This window comes from Pteropus alecto, unplaced genomic scaffold (genome assembly GCF_000325575.1).
Source record: "Pteropus alecto unplaced genomic scaffold, ASM32557v1 scaffold68, whole genome shotgun sequence".
Taxonomy (NCBI): Eukaryota; Metazoa; Chordata; class Mammalia; order Chiroptera; family Pteropodidae; genus Pteropus; species Pteropus alecto.
In genome coordinates, this window is record NW_006441386.1 from 415,444 (window position 1) to 431,628 (window position 16,185).

Genomic DNA, 16,185 nt, shown 5'->3' on the forward strand with positions numbered 1-16,185 from the left:
GGCTAAAGAAGCTGTGGTACATATATATAATGGAATATTACTCAGCCATAAGAACAGATGAAATATTGCCATTTGTGACAACATGGATAGACCTCGAAATAATCATGCTAAGCCAAAAGCCAGACAGAAAAAGCTGAAAACCACATAATATCACTTATATGTGGGATATAAACCTAAAAGCAACAAATGAGCAGGACAAACAAACAGAGATTCATGGACATGGACTATAGACTAGTGGTTACCAGAGGAATGTAGAGTAGTGGTTTCCAGTGGGGTGGGGGAGAAGAGGGGAGGAAGACGGGGTAAAGGGGATCAAATATGGGGGGCGTAGAGGGAGGATGAAGTGGGTAAAGGGGATCAAATATATGGTAGCTGAAGGAAACTGTACTTTGGGTGGTGAACACACAATAGAATATACAGATGTCAAATGATACTGTACCTCTGAAAATTATATGATTGTATTAACCAATGTTACCCCAATAAACTTTATTTAAAAAAAAATAAAAGAAAGAAAATCATTGGACTAGAATCCTGGAGGTGAACAGGATCCTAGAGGTTTCTTAAACCAGTCTCCCATCAAAGTGACTAATATGTCATGAATGAGTTCACACAAATGATATAAATAAGCTATATTTAGAATAGACATCAGCTGAAAACAGACTAAAAGGAGCTGGTCAGTCTACTACGTAACTGATTTCTAACCAACGCATTTGGTAGTTTAAGCTGACCCAGAAAAAAAATATCTTTTATAGCCAGTAAGCCAAATCCAGCCTGATGCCTGCTTTTGTATGTCCTGTTTTTATATTTTAAATAGTTGAAAACAAAATCAATGGAAGAATAATATTTTGCGACATACAACTTAAAAATAAAAGGCCAAAGTGAGAGGCAACAAGCATTTATTTGATATCCAAAAGAATAGCTATATAAATGTGTAACCAAGGTACTGTATACTTGAAACTAATAATAAAATTAAATTTTAAAAAAGTGAAAAAAAAAAAAAAGAATAGCTATTCTGGAAGCACTGATTCAGAAAGAAACCTAAATAGTGTTCTGATTAGAAAGGGAAGGGAAATAATTACATCAATAAAAGGAAGGAATTTCCATAGAAGCAGATAAGCTAACATAGTGATGCTAATTCTAAAGAATGTTTTTAATTTTCAGTCTGGTAGTCATTAATCCAGTAGTCATAATATCTGATTCCTTGTTATCTTTGCAAACAGATGTTTGGGATGCAATGCTGTCTTAGATCCAGGGTTATCTTACCCTGTTTTAACATTACATAGGTTTGAGACATAAGATGTGCAAGGCAGTTCTCCTAGAATGGCAGCTCCAACTCCATTAACGTGACTCTGTTTTATAGATGCAAGAAAATTATACATGAAACAAAATTCATTGTCCATAAGTGAAGTTTTACTGGAAAATAGCCACGTTCATTTGTTCACATGTCTATAGCTGCTTACAACACATGAGTCAAGTAGTTGCAACAGAGACTATATGGCCTGCAAAGCCTAAATATTTACTATCTGGCCCTAATTGCTGACCTTAATAAGAGACCTCCAAATAGGAAACATGAGTTTAATTGGAGACTCACTAAGGGAGAAAGAAAGGGTAAATTGATTAAACTCAGTTAGTTGAATCTTAAACTCTTCACTAACATTATCAACCTAAATGTGGATGAAGCTTCAACAAAAACATTGTTTAAAAAAAATACATAAATACGAAACACAGATGCTACTGGTTATCTACAATCTGCTTGTTTCCCCTACTATCATGCTCTTGTTTAAACTTATCCCTCAGTTTAGAGGAATGGCTTCCCATGTTCACATACTGACCCTTCTTTGAGACAGAGCTCCTTTGATGATTGATTCTCTTCTGTCCTCTTAATGTTGCAATTATACATGGTCTATTCTTGATCTTCTCTACCTATACTCACTCCCTAGATGAATTCACTGAGGCTCATGGCTTTAAATGTAATCTCTATGACAGCAACTCCCAAATATATATCTGTAGCCCAGTCTCTCTCTCTCCCAAACTCTAAATTCCAACTACCTACCTGAGCTCCATTCAGATGTTTAGTAAACAACCTAAACTTAACATGTCCAAAATTGAACTCATGATCTTCCTTTCCCCATCAAAACTGCCATTCTTGTAGCCTTCCTTCACTCTCTTAATGGCAAGTCCCCTTGACATTTCTCTTTCTCTTGAATCTCACATCCAATCTTTCAGGAAATGCTGTTGCTGCTACTTTTAAAATCTAACCAAAATCTGACCACTTCTCACCACATCCACTGCTATCACTCTGGCCCAAGTCTCTAACGTTTTTTGTGAAGATTATACCAATAGCCTCCTAAAAGGTCCCCTACTCCAATATTTGTTCTCAACACAAGAGCCAGAGTAATCGTTGTAAGCTGTAAGCCAAATCATGTCACACTGCTAGCTCAAAATCCCTCAATGGCTCCTTATTTTACTAAAGGTAAAAGCAAAAGTTCTCACAATTATCTATAATTCTAAAGAATTATAATTCTATAATTCACCATTACTACTGCCATGCTCTCCCCATTACATGTTTAACCTTATTTCATACTCATCTCCCCTTCACTCACTCTGCTCCATCACTGATACTCCTGCTGCTCTGCAAATACACCAGGCAGCTGTGCCCTCAGTGGGAATACTCTTCATTTGAATAACCACTTGGCCAACTCTCTCTTCAAGAGCTTGCCCAAATCTCACCTTCTTCAGTGAGCCAGCCCTGACCACCCTACAGTGAGCCAACCTCCCCATCCCTATTATTATGCCCAACATGACTAATTTCCCTCATTACGCTGTACTTTTCAATTTTTCTGTAACATCTATCATCTCCTAATGTATGAGAAAATGTATTTATGTTTATTACGTATTGTCTACCTGCTCTCTTTAGTATATAAATTTCACAAGAGTATGATCTTTATCAGCTTTGTTCACTGCTGGATCCTTAGTATTAGATAGTTAGTCAGGCATGAGCCACAGGAGCGAAGGCCCAGCTCTGTAACCATAGAAACTTCCCTTGAAGACCTTCCTTAAGGACCTCCCAGAAGCACCTCCCCTAGGATTAACCCAAATCCTAGAGCACAAGGGCCAAAAAAGCTGCTGGCTACACCAGCCACAAACGCCTATGCAGGAGGTACTACCCTAATTTGCTCACAATTTAAGATCCATTGTACTGTCATTATAATACTATAACTATGCCTGGAAGTTCATGAATCAAATTATAACAGACTCAATTCTGGGTAAGCACATGCCCAGTAAGCAAAGTGTTATATAGCAGCCAGCTGTCAGTTAAGGTAACCTCACATAGGAATCATCTAGGACCTCCCATCATGGCCCAAATATAAACAGACCTTCCCATTTCTGAGTTGTTACAGCTCTCCTTGCTGAAAACCCACTCCTCCTTTGGGGCGTACTTTGTTTTTTCTTTTCACCTCCCAAATTCCACAGGGCTGAAACCTTCCTTAGCATGGCCCATCTCCTTCTAAAAAGTACTTTCAATAAATCTTACTTTTCAAAAATTTCACCGATCTGTAATTCTTTGCTGCATCAAGGATTTTGATGAACAGAGGGACAACACACAACACCACCGTCCTCCGCCATGCCGCTGGGGCGACGCCAGATTTCACATCACCCCAGCGGTAACATTAGGACTGAAAACAGTACCTTGCACACCATGGGGCTCAATATTTGTTGAATTAAGTGAATGGACAAAGCTCAAATGCCATCTTCGCTATCTCTCCCCAGAACTCCCATGGTACTTTATGTAGACCTGTTTTTAATATATTAATATAATAAATTCATAATATTCCAACTTATCTTAAACTTATTTATGTGCATGTCACCTCCACTCCTGGATAAGAAGCTGTTTAAACTAAGATCCAAAAATTTCTAAAACACCTATTTTAAGCCTCTTTTGAGTAAATGCTCAATTATCTTCTGAGAGTTGAATGAATAAACAAAATGATATAACCATGAGTTACATACACACAACTAACCATTTTTAAAAAATTTTTATTATGAAAAATTTCAAATTAATAAAAACATAGAGAAATGAATACATGAACTCCATGTATTCATCATCCTGCTTCAACAATTGTAACAAATCTTGCTTCAACAACAACCCCACTAAAAAAGGGTCCAAACCCAATTCCAACATGGCGGAGGGGAGGTTCCTACACATCTAAGCAATTCTCTAACACCAGCAGCATATCCTACAATTAAACTCAATTTTGACGCTATCTACCCAGAGAAAGCATCAGGTTCCACAGGTTTAGGGTTCAGTCACCCAAGGCAGACTCCCTCACACACTTCAAATGCCAATTGCAAGTCTAAGTTGTCACCTGTTCTTCCAACCTACTGGCTTTTGGCTGGAGGTCTCAACAACCCCCTTCTTGGGTTCGATTAATTTACTAGAGTGGCTCACAGAACTCCGAGAAACATTTTATTTACTAAATCATCAGTTTATTATAAAAGCATATAACTCAGGAACAGCCAGATAGAAGACATGCATAAGGCAAGGTATTTGGGAAGGGTACAGAGCTTCCACACCCTCTCCAAGTAAAACATTCTCCAACCCCGAAGCTCTCTAAACCCTGCCCTTTGGGTTTTTATGGCAGCTTCACTATAAAAGCACGAGTGATTAAATCATTGGCCATTGATGACTGAACTCAACCTCCAGACCCTCTCCCCTGCAGGGTGGTCAAGGGAGGTGGGACTGAAAGTTCCAATCCTCAAATCACTGGGTTTGCTCCCCTAGCAAACAGCCCCTGCCCTTAGGTACAGTCCAAAAGTCACCTCATTACCATAACAAGAGACACATTACTCTCACCACAGGAAATTCCAAGGGTTTTAGAAGCTCTTGCCAGAAATGGGGATAAAGACCAAATATTTGTTCCTTATTAAAAATCTAAATCACTGTATCACACCTACACACATCCACCTTCCCTCATTATCTCAAATTAAATCATATCATCTCATACAAGAATATTTCAGTATATATTACTAAAAGGTAAAGACATTTTTAACATGGCCATTTGCATTTTAACTATGTTATTGTATCTGTCTGTATTCAAGTTTGGCTGCTAAGGATTCTAGAATCAAATGAAGTGCAGACTTAATCATATCAAACCTTAAGATGCCCTTGCTAATCTAATCCCTGTCATTAGCATATAAATTAATTTCTCTGTTATTCAATTCATTTATTCTCTTCCTGATTTGGCACCTATCTATTTCACAAATCTACTCTCCATTGCTCTTCTTCCCTCCAACTACACACACACACACACACACACACACACACACACACACAAAACTAATGTTCAGGGAATACAAAGGACTTCTTGTTCCTTAAATATGTCATTTTTTTTATTCTTCTACATCTTTGCAAATGCTGTTCCCTCTGCCTGAAATCGCCTAATCCCTCAAATCTAGTGAACAAATTCCTATTTATTCTTTAAGGTACAGATTAAATGACCTCCCTGTACTATACTATTTCCTTCCTCGTTCTCTCTAGCCCAGAGAATCAATCACTCCCATTCCTCTCCTAAAATGTGAGTTCCTTCAGCGTAGGGATCTTGACTGAATTATCTATTTCTGTTTCTTGCACCCAAGAAGTGTTAAGTAAATGTTTCATAAATTAAATAGACTGAATCCAAGTAATACAGGGAGGAAGCAAGAGAATAAAAATGTTAAATTAAGCTACATTCAGATACTGCAATATGCTATACTGCAGCCAGGCCATGAGGACACCTGCAGAACAAAGGAAGATTTGTTCACAACCCATTTCCCACACCTGTGAAGGGGAAACAGGAAAAACAGTTTTCAAGTGGCTGCAATACACAAAATAAAATCGTTCATTCCCTGTGGCTAAAACCATAGGGAACCTATGGATTAAAGGCTGAGAACTGCCAGCAGGCCTTTCACATGACATATTCTTACCTTTTCAGTTACATACTCTTCCCCTTCTCCTTCCTCACTGTATGTCAATATTAAAGGAAATGGATAAACAAAGTCTTTAAACTGTAACTCACAGGAACAAAAGAATGACATGTAAACTGAATTCCCCACCCAGGGTCCCTCTCAGTGCCTTTACTTTGTCTCTCTCTCACTGTCCCTCTTACTCTCTGCCTCTGAGAGGAGAACATGCTCTGTCTATGGAGTGTTACCTCTTCTCCAATTAACTATCTTTTTGACTTTTACTTTGGCGTGTGTGTTGAATTCTTTCTACTCTCTGTCAAAGAACTCTTTCTTCTCTCAATACAGGGCTTGGTCTCCCCCCACTTGAGGAAATTTGCCCTGTCCTATATCACCACAAAAGATTTGTTTTCTCTCTTTATAAAAGAGAAATATTAAACTAATTAGGCTTAGTTTGGCATGTTGACATTACATGGGAAGATTTATCAAATAAAGAAATAACAATGCATTTGTATACATGTATTCTTAATAGTAAAATGGATGTTCTAGAAATTATATAACAATCACCAAAAGTCTACAAAGTTAAAGCTGTGTATGTGTGTGCTCCCCATAAAGTTTCTCCAGTGTTCTAGAAATAAATTAGATTTTACTACTTGCCATTTTATTCATTATATTCTTGCCAAGCACATTGACATGTGTGTTAAAATGAATCACAAAGGTTTTATGAGTATGGTGGTAAGTTAGGACAAGTGGACATTGTTAGGTTTATTCTCTGCTCTGTACCTGTCAAAATAATAGTAAAAACAAAACTACGTGACAATTTGATTTTTAAATTGTTAGAACTTAAGCTGTCTTAGAAAGTATAAAAGGAAGCATATGGCTGCCTTTTGAAATACTTGATGCTTTGTTCTACAGGAGATTGCAAAGAATGTGGCTCTTTTAAAATTGTATAAACAAGTCAGTTAAATGCCAGTTGTCTGAAAAATCTTTTCAGGTTTTCCCCTTGATATGAAGATAAGAAATTTATATGGGAAGGGAGTGTCTGACAGACAACAGTGCAGCTTATGATGGAGACTGAGACAGAACTTTCAAAGAAACTCAGAACGGTGGCGGTGGGTGCTAACCTGAATACTCAGATGGTGATCTTCCCTGGGTAGGCATGATGATACAGAAAAGCCAAGTTGCATTGTTGATTGCATTATCATCAGATCTGTAATGGTGTCCTTTTAAGTTTTTTGTCATCTACAGACAGTCATTCTTTAACTCTAATGCCTTTTGCGAGTATGTTTTATCTCCAGAAAGGTCCATGGAGAGGACTCTGGTTTATTTTATGATATAGGTTTCTGAGAGTGAATATTCAGATTATACTTTTGCTCAATGAAAATTTATAAAACTCCAATAAATAACTGGATTCATGGAAATACTAGCAAATAATCAAGATAAACAAGTATTGATTGTGTGACTGAATGAACTGAAGATGATTATAACTCTTATAACGTTTTGTTTGAAATATTGCTGATTTTTAAGTCCTTTGTTTTCCAGATATAAGGAAACTTGTTTCTCTTAAGCGATTTGTGACTTGGAGCAGTTTAGGAAAATTTGCCTTTGTAAGCAGTATTGAGATATTCACATTTTTCTCCCTACCTGATCCCTCCAGAATTTGGAAACTTTATTTTTTAAATTTTTTTAATTTTTTAAATTTTTCAGGCAAGGCAACCCTTGGTTGACCTCACAGATTGCAAGGACCTTGTCAGTTTACAATCCCTTATATTTTAAGCCTACAGCACCTGGTCTTCCTAGGTGGTCTTCCATCCAAATACTAACCAGGCCCGATCCTGTTTAGCTTCCGAGATCATACGAGATCAGGCTCATTCAGGGTAGCATGGCCGTAGACCAGAATTTGGAAACTCTTACTGAGTATTATTATTTTCATAGCAATATAGTTATTTACATAGATCCAATAAGAATCTGTTCTCTTTATAATGGGGTACAATTGGAAACTCCTGATGTTGTGTTTGAAAGACATGCACTGACTCCTGATGTCATCAAAAAGCTTTAAGTAATTAAGGTTGACTTAATTAAGAAGCCAATAAAAGCCCCTTGGAAAAACAGCCTGATACCTTGCCTATATGGTTCACAGCAGTCTTTCCAGGTAAGGAATGAAGGTTGCTTTCCTAGGAGATGGCAAAGGAAGCACCTCAAGATGTTTTAGGGACCTCAAGAACCTGAGGAATTCACCCAATTCTATAGGTATTGTAGGCAAGGTCTGATGGCAAGGATGTGGCTTGGTTTCTTAGCTCCGAGAGGCTACTTGAAGTTCAATCTAAAGATTCCTTATGAAATCCCAACAAAGCAGATTTAAGGGAGCTTATATGATCAACTGCTATTAATGCACTTATGCAAGTTAAAAGGCCAAGTTTACTGAAGTTAGACTTATGCAATGAATTAGTCTTAATTTGGCTATCTTTGGTAAAAATGGGTGTGATTTTACAGAGAAAAATTGTTTCGATAGAGACTATAATGTAGAATTGTGGATAGTAAATTCTAGTTCAGTTAACTGTCTTTAAAGGTTTATTTTTCACTTGTAGACTGGGCTGGATCCTGAAATTTTCTGGTGGAAGTGTTTGGCTATAACCCTCTTAACTAGTGGTTCACTTTTTCTCTCACTCTTTGCCTTGGAATTATTAAAAATTAAAACTGTTGTTTTTGTTTTTGTTTTTAGCCTTGCAATTGCAGAATGCAGCTGGACAACACGATGTAAACAGGAGAAATCATCACAACAGCTCAGGCTTTAATGATCTCAGTGATTGATACTGTGTAAGAGCTTTCCTGAGTACCTGATAACATCATCAGAGGTACTGCAGGCCAGGAGAATCTGTCAGGTTATTGCTGCCTGTGTTCATTACTTTTTATTTTTCTCATATTAGGGTACAGGTATCCTTACTGCTTCTTCTACCGTTGCTGTGGTCTCTGCATGTAAATTGAACACCCAGAATGCCTCCTCTAAGGCTCAGGGACCTTTGTGGAAGAGGTGGGTGTGTAAGATTGTAAGAGCCAGATAGGAGGGGCACAATAGGGAGACAAATCTAACTCTGTCTTATAAACTAATCCTCCCTCTTGATTGAAGCAGGAACTGGTAGCCCTACTTCCTTCAAGATTGAAGGATGAACAAAAAAAGGGGGCTGGGGTTGTAATAGGATAGAATGCTTCTGCTTCTCTCCCTGACTCTGCCTTTCCAGCCTGCATGCCCTCAGATATGCTAATTGACTGGAAGAGTTCTACCTAAGACTCAAGTAATTTATGGTCTGACTAACTGGGAACCAAGAGATCTGGAGATTTCCTCCTCTTCCTTGGGTCCCATTTCTTGCCCCACCTCTTCTCCTTTCCCTGTTTATTGGGCACAGAAACTTGGGGAGTTCTTAAGATGGATTTGAGAAAGCTAGAAATCTCCCATCTTCTTGTCATGGTACCATTTCAAAAAATAAAAACTTTCCTTATTCCAAACTTGATCGGTTGAATATTAAATATCTGATGCACCAAGCACACAGGCCTTGTAACTACAATTCTCCCTAACTAGGACTAGGGTTCCCCGGCAATTCACTTATAATACATTTTATGATTAAAAAAAAAAAAGAACAAGTATTCTTTGGGGGACCTGAGATTTTATGCATACCACATAGGTTACAGAAGACAATTTTAAAATTTAGGTGAGGAGTAACCATATAACTGATAGACAAACATATAAGAATGACAACAAAAGACAAATCTGACTTGCATTTCTCCAGTGCTTCCTAACTCTGCTCTACCTGTTTTTTTCCTCAATAAAAATGCAGCATAAAGTTCTGACTACAAATTCCTTTAAGAGAGATCTCGTGAGTTCTGCAAGAATAAGAAGAACCTAGAAACAAAATACAAAGAAATGAACATCAAGATCCAGACACATGAGAAGAAAGAGGAAGACTGGCTATACTCCCTCCAACTAGGAATGGTACAAAAAAGAGTCAGAAGCAATGTTTCCTAAGACTGGTTCCTTTGGGACACAATTGACTTCTGCCTCCTTCAAGCACTGCAGAGGAGTTAAACATAGTCTTTTCTGTGGTTTTGATTCTGCAAAAGCTTCCAGTCTGACAGGAAATCACCTACACCTGATTAGCAGAGGATCTACTGGGAGAACAAAATGCAAATACAGAGAAGCCAACAGAGGTATATTACAGACTCTACAAAAAAGCCCCTGTTGTCTTCAAAATGAGGAGACACAGTTGACAGCATTCCAAGTCAAAGAAGAGTAGTGCTTCCCAATAACAAGGGAACAAAGCCAACAATATGAATTACAGTCCTCATAATTAAAACTGCAAGTATGTAGATAAAGGTGCAAAATATATGAAGAAAAATAAAAGATTAAAAAAAAACAGTTAAGAACATTAGGCAAGAAAAAACAACAATAAAAAGACTGAAAAGGAAGGTAACTAGAATAGAAATAAATAATTCACAAGGTTCAAATACAGTCCTTACAGAAATCAGAAAGGGTTCAGTGTACCCTTTCTCTCACCCGAGTGACATGGACTAATACTCCAGTGAAGGAGTACGAGGTGTATTCAAAGCCCTGTACCTGGAGATGCAAGTCTAGCACTTCTTTTCCCATTCTCCTGAGCATGACTGGCCTCTGCAGGTGTTCTGAATCCCACTTCCCTACAGACCAGGGAGAGCTGCAGCCTAGAAGAGACTCCCCTGATGTTATTAATCCTGAGAGGACCCATTGCCTGGAATAGCAGGACAACAAAAGTGCTATTTCCAATTTGCTTCTTTACTATAGTTTACTCTTTCTCCTTTGAACCGTTTACATCTAAAAGAGGATTGTTTTAATTATAAAGGCCTGCTCTATTTCTCTTCTAGTTTGGAATTTGTACATTGCTACTTGACTCTTTTTTAAAATTGGGCATGTATTTTAAAAGTCCCTTCTATTTTGTTTCACAAACATGAAAATAACAGGACTATGGTCATTATTATATTGAAATCCTACCTGGTAATTGTAATAAAATATAGAAATCTTAGAACTCATATTCTTCCCTGACCTGCAATCCAATGCCAAAAATTAACTTGATATTAATCAACACCTAAACATAAAAGCTACAACTATAAAACTTCTAAAACATAGGAGAAAAATTTCACAAATGTGGTAGGCAGTCTCTAAAATGGCTCCCAGTGAACTCACCTGGTACAACTCCAAAGTGTTCTATAACCACCCGCCCTTGATTATGATATGAGCTGGATTTAGTAACTCTCTTTCAGTGTATAGAATGAGGCAGAGGTTATATCACTTTCAAAATTAGACTGTGACACAAATGAGTGCATGTATAACTGATATCTGAATAAACTCTATGGATTGTGCCAATGTCCGTTCCTAGTGATATTGGCCCAAGAGAAGGAGCATGGGAAAAGAAAGAGCGCATGAGACTTCTCTATATATTTTTTTGTAAACTCCTGTGAATCCATAATTATTTCAGATTAATTCAAAATAAAAATGATCTGTTTCTAATTGAGTTAATCTCAAAACAAAGCAAAAGAATGTGACTTCCATCTTACCCCCATCCTTCTTCACTCTGCAGGCAGGCAGCTGCCATGTTGTTAGCTGCCCTATGAATAGGTACATGTGGCAGAACTGAGGGGACTTCCAGCATACAGCCAGTGAGGAACTGAGGCCCTCAGTCCAACAACCCTCAAGGAACTAAATCCTGCTAACGACCATGTGAGTGGGCTAGGAAGCAGATCCTCCCCAATAAAGCTTTCAAGTAAATTGACGTTGACCAACTACAACCCCTAAGCTAGACCCACCCAGACAAGCTGCTCTCAAATGTTTCACCCACAGAAACTGTGAGAAAATAAATGTCTGTTGTTTTAAGCTGCTAAGTTTTGGGGTAATAGATAGCTTCAGGTAAAGGTGGCGGAGTAGGTAAACTACATAGTCACCTCCTTCCACGAGTATGTCTAAATTACAGAACCATCACTGAGAACCACCTGAAGACTAGACGAAAAGAATTCCTATCAATCACTAAGGATATAAAGAAGCCACAACAAGACTGGTAGGAGGGACGAAGACACAAAATGAGTCGGTCCCATACGCACATGTGGTGGTTAAGAAGTGGAAGGGACATTTCAGCTGCAAAGGTTCCCGAGGAGTGAGGGGTTCCAGCCCAACACAGGGCTCCCCAGGCCAGGGCTCCAGTGCAGGGAAAAGAAGTTCCCGTAACACCTAGCTGTGAAAATCAATGGGAATTGCAGCTGAATCAGGCAGAGGGCTGCTGGAGACCTAGGTCTTACAGGAACCAAAGACAATCTCTTGCTATGAGAGTTTGCTGTCCGCGGTATTGGGACAGCAGCTCAAAATGCACCAGAGACATATGAGGAGGAGCAGAATTGCCTAGTTTCAGGGCAAGGGCTGAAGGGGTCAGGGCAGTTCTCTCAGGGAACAGAAGTGCTGGCAAACACCACTTGTACCTACACACAGTTGGCAGGTACAAGTGGGCACCAATCTGAGTTCTCCATTAACTTGGATAGCACCATCCATCTCACCCTGGTGATAGACTGAGATCTCATCCAACTTACAAACCCAGACAGAAGCTCTTTCAGCACCTTTTCCAAACAAGCAGCCTTCCTCACCTCATACTTCAGATTTTCCTAAAACCTCTCAAAGTTACATAAACCACAAAGAAGCCATGCCTGGGTTCAGCATGCCCTGCACCTCTTGCTAAGTGGCCCCAAGGCTGGATTAATGGCAGCAACCTCAGTTTGTTGCCTAGCCTCTTCCAAGCATAGGCAGCAACCAACAACTTTGTAACTCCTATCAGATGGCCCTGGGCCAAGCACAAGCTGAGGCTGACCTTGGCCTGCACCAGAGACCTTCCCAAAAGGCCCTAGAATCAACAAACCAGGTGATCAGCTTCAGACTTATCCAGAGCACCACTCAACCGGCTCCAATAACAATACACCTGAAGGGCGAACTTGACTGGCACCAGAACCCCACTAAGCAAATCCTACTCCATGGAGTTAGTCCCTGCACAAAAGCTCATCTGCTGTAGTCATGGCCATTTTTCACAGCCGGTCAGCCTGAGGGTCAATCCTATCCACTGACACGCTAACAGCAATCAAGGTTCAACTATAACAGGAGGGCACACACAAGCCACTGGAGCACCCAGATCAAGTAACCAAGGAGACTGTGCGAATGCGCCCCACAGGACAACTACTACAGGCCACCTTGCCAACACTGGGACATATATCAGATCGACCTAATACATAGAAACAAACTCACAGAGTCAGTCAAAATAAGGAGACAAACATCCCAACAAAAGAACCAGATAAAACTCCAGAAAAAGATCTAATAGAATCAAGCAATCTTCCAGGTGCAGAGTTCAAAACATTGTCTATAAGGATGCTCAAGGAACTTAAAGGAAGAATAGATGCACTCAGTGAGAATTTCAATAAAGAGATAGAAAACATACAAATGGTATAAACATAAAAAGAACTAGTAAGAAATGAAGACTACAGTAACTAAATGAAGAATACATTAGAGGGAATTAACAGCAGATTATATGAAGCAATGACAAAAATCAGTGATCTGGAAGACAAAGTAATGGGAAACACCCAATACCACTTCAAAAAGAAAAAAGAATCCTAAAAAAATGAGGATAGTTTAAGGGACCTCTGAGACAACATCAAGTGTAACAACATTCACATCACGGGGTACCAAAAGGGGAAGAGAGAAAGCAAGGGATTAAAATACTTGAAAAAATGACAAAAAATTTTCCTACTTTGGCAAAGAAAATAGAAATACAAGTCCAGGAAGAGCAGAGAGTCCCAAACAAGATGAACCCAAAGAGGTCCACACCAAGACACATCATAATTTAAATGCCAAAGGTTAAAGACAAAGAGAGAATCATAACGGCAGCAAGAGAAAAGCAGTTAGTTTTGTACAAGGGAGCTCCCATAAGACAGTCAGCTGATTTCTCAACAGCAATTTTGCAGCCCAGGAGGGACTGACACAAAATATTCCAAGTAATGAAAAGCGAGGACCTACAACCAAGATAACTCTAACAAGTAGACTATCACTTAGAATTGAAGGAGCGATAAAGAGGTTCCTAGACAAGAAAAAAAAAAGGAGTTCCTCATCACTCATTCAGCATTACAAGACACATAAAAGGGACTTCTTTAAAACAAAGAGAAAAAATAAAAAATATGAAGAAGAAAATCTAGAAAGGAAAAAATTCTCACTGACAAAGGCAAACAGTAAAAGCAGTGATTCAACCAATAATAAAAGTATTACAAAGATTAAAAGACAGAAATAGAAAGATCATATGTAATTACAATAATAAACTAAGGGATATACACATATATAGCTGCACAAAAGAAGTAAAAAATGATGGCAGAAACATAAATATGGAGGGGGTGAGTATAAACTGTAGTAATTTTAAAATGTTTAAACATAAGTGACCGTCAACTTGAAATAGGCTTTTGTTATAAACATTGCATGGTAAATAGGAAGCACATGGAAACCACAAACCAAAAATCTATAAGACATATACAATAAACAAAGAGAAAGGAATCCAAACACAACACTATAGAAAGTCATCAACATACAAGAGAAGAAAGAAAGATAATAAGAACAGAGAAGAACTATAAAAACAATCATAAAACAATAAAATGGCAATAATTACATACCTATCAATAATTACTTTATATGTCAATGGACATAGGGTGGCTAAATGAATAAACAAGACCCACACATATGCTAACAAGAAACTTACTTCAGATCAAAAGACACACGGTCTAAAGTAAAGGGATGGAATATGAAATAGCAATTCATATCAGAAAAAATACACTATACAACAAGGGATGTGACAAGAGATGAAAAAGGACATTTAATAATGACAAAGGGATCAATCCAACAAGAGACCATAATTCTTGTAAACATCTATGCACTCAACATAGCAGCACCTAAATATGTAAAGCAAATATTGATAGACATAAAAGGAGAGATCAACAGTAATACAGTCAGAATAGGGGACTTTAACAACTCATTGACATCAATGGATAAATCATCCTGACAGTAAATCAACAAGTAAACAGTGGACTTAAATGACACATTAGACCAGATGGACTTAATTGATAGTTTTAGGACATTTCACCCCAAACCAGTAGAATATACATTTTTTAAAATGCATGGGTAACATTTTCCAGGATAGACATGTTAAGCCACAAAACGAGTCTCAGTAAATTTAAGACTGAAATAATTTCAAGCATATTCTGTGATCAAAAACGTATGAAACTAGAAATCAATTACAAGAATACTGAAAAGCACACGAGCACATGGAGGTTAAATAATATACTACTAAACAACAAATAAGTTAACAATGAGATCAAGAAAAGAAATCAAAAGGTACCTTGAGACAAATGAAAATGAAAACGCAATAACCCAAAAATCTATGGGATGCAGCCAAAGCAGTTCTAGGAGAAAAATTAATGGCAACACAGGCCTATCTTAAGAAAAAATAAAAATCTCAAACAACCTAACCTTACACCTAAAGGAAATAGAAAAACAACAGCAAACAAAGCACAAAGTGAGTAGAAGGAAGAAAATATAAAGATTAGATCAGAAATAAAGAGTCTAAAAAAAATGACAGAAAACAGAAGCTGGTCTTTTAAAAAAGATAAACAAGAATAGGGAGGAGAAAAAAATGGTGTAGATGATAGAGGCTCTGTTCATCCCTCTGGCGACCAAAGTTGTGACGGAAACAAGGAGCAGCAGCAAGAAAAATCGCCTGGGATCTAGATGAACAAGCCATACAACTAGGGAGAAATCCAAGAAAGCATCCTGCAACAACAGAAGATAGGACAGGCAAGGATGCAGGGCTGCCCGGTCTCAAGTAGCTGGGTGAGACGGAGCGGCAGAAGCCTCTTAAAGGGGCCATGTCCATGAGCAGATTTTCATGGTGAGGGACCTTCTTGCTCTGAGCACCAGTGCCGAATCGGCTACTGTAGGGGCACCAGAGACTTACAGGGAAACACTGTCGGAGTGAGGGCCAAAGGGAGACTCGCCTCTGTATGGAAATGCCTGCGATATTCATTGTTCCCTGTTGAGCCTTCTCCACTCCCAGTGCACCAGACACAGCGCCACCATAGCCATGACATCATCAAACTGGATAACAGAGGTCTCTCAGCCAGAGGATTCCCTGAAACCCCGCCTCCACCAAC

At 38.6% G+C, this 16,185-nt stretch overlaps 1 protein-coding gene and 1 pseudogene across 1 annotated transcript in view; both read right to left on the reverse strand.

Annotated features, from left to right (window-relative positions):
* The window catches only part of PSPH (phosphoserine phosphatase), a 60,803-nt gene that overhangs the window by 32,822 nt on the left and 11,796 nt on the right, over nucleotides 1-16,185 (reverse strand). The window lies entirely within an intron of this gene.
* LOC112485325 lies at nucleotides 7,716-7,834 on the reverse strand (annotated as a pseudogene).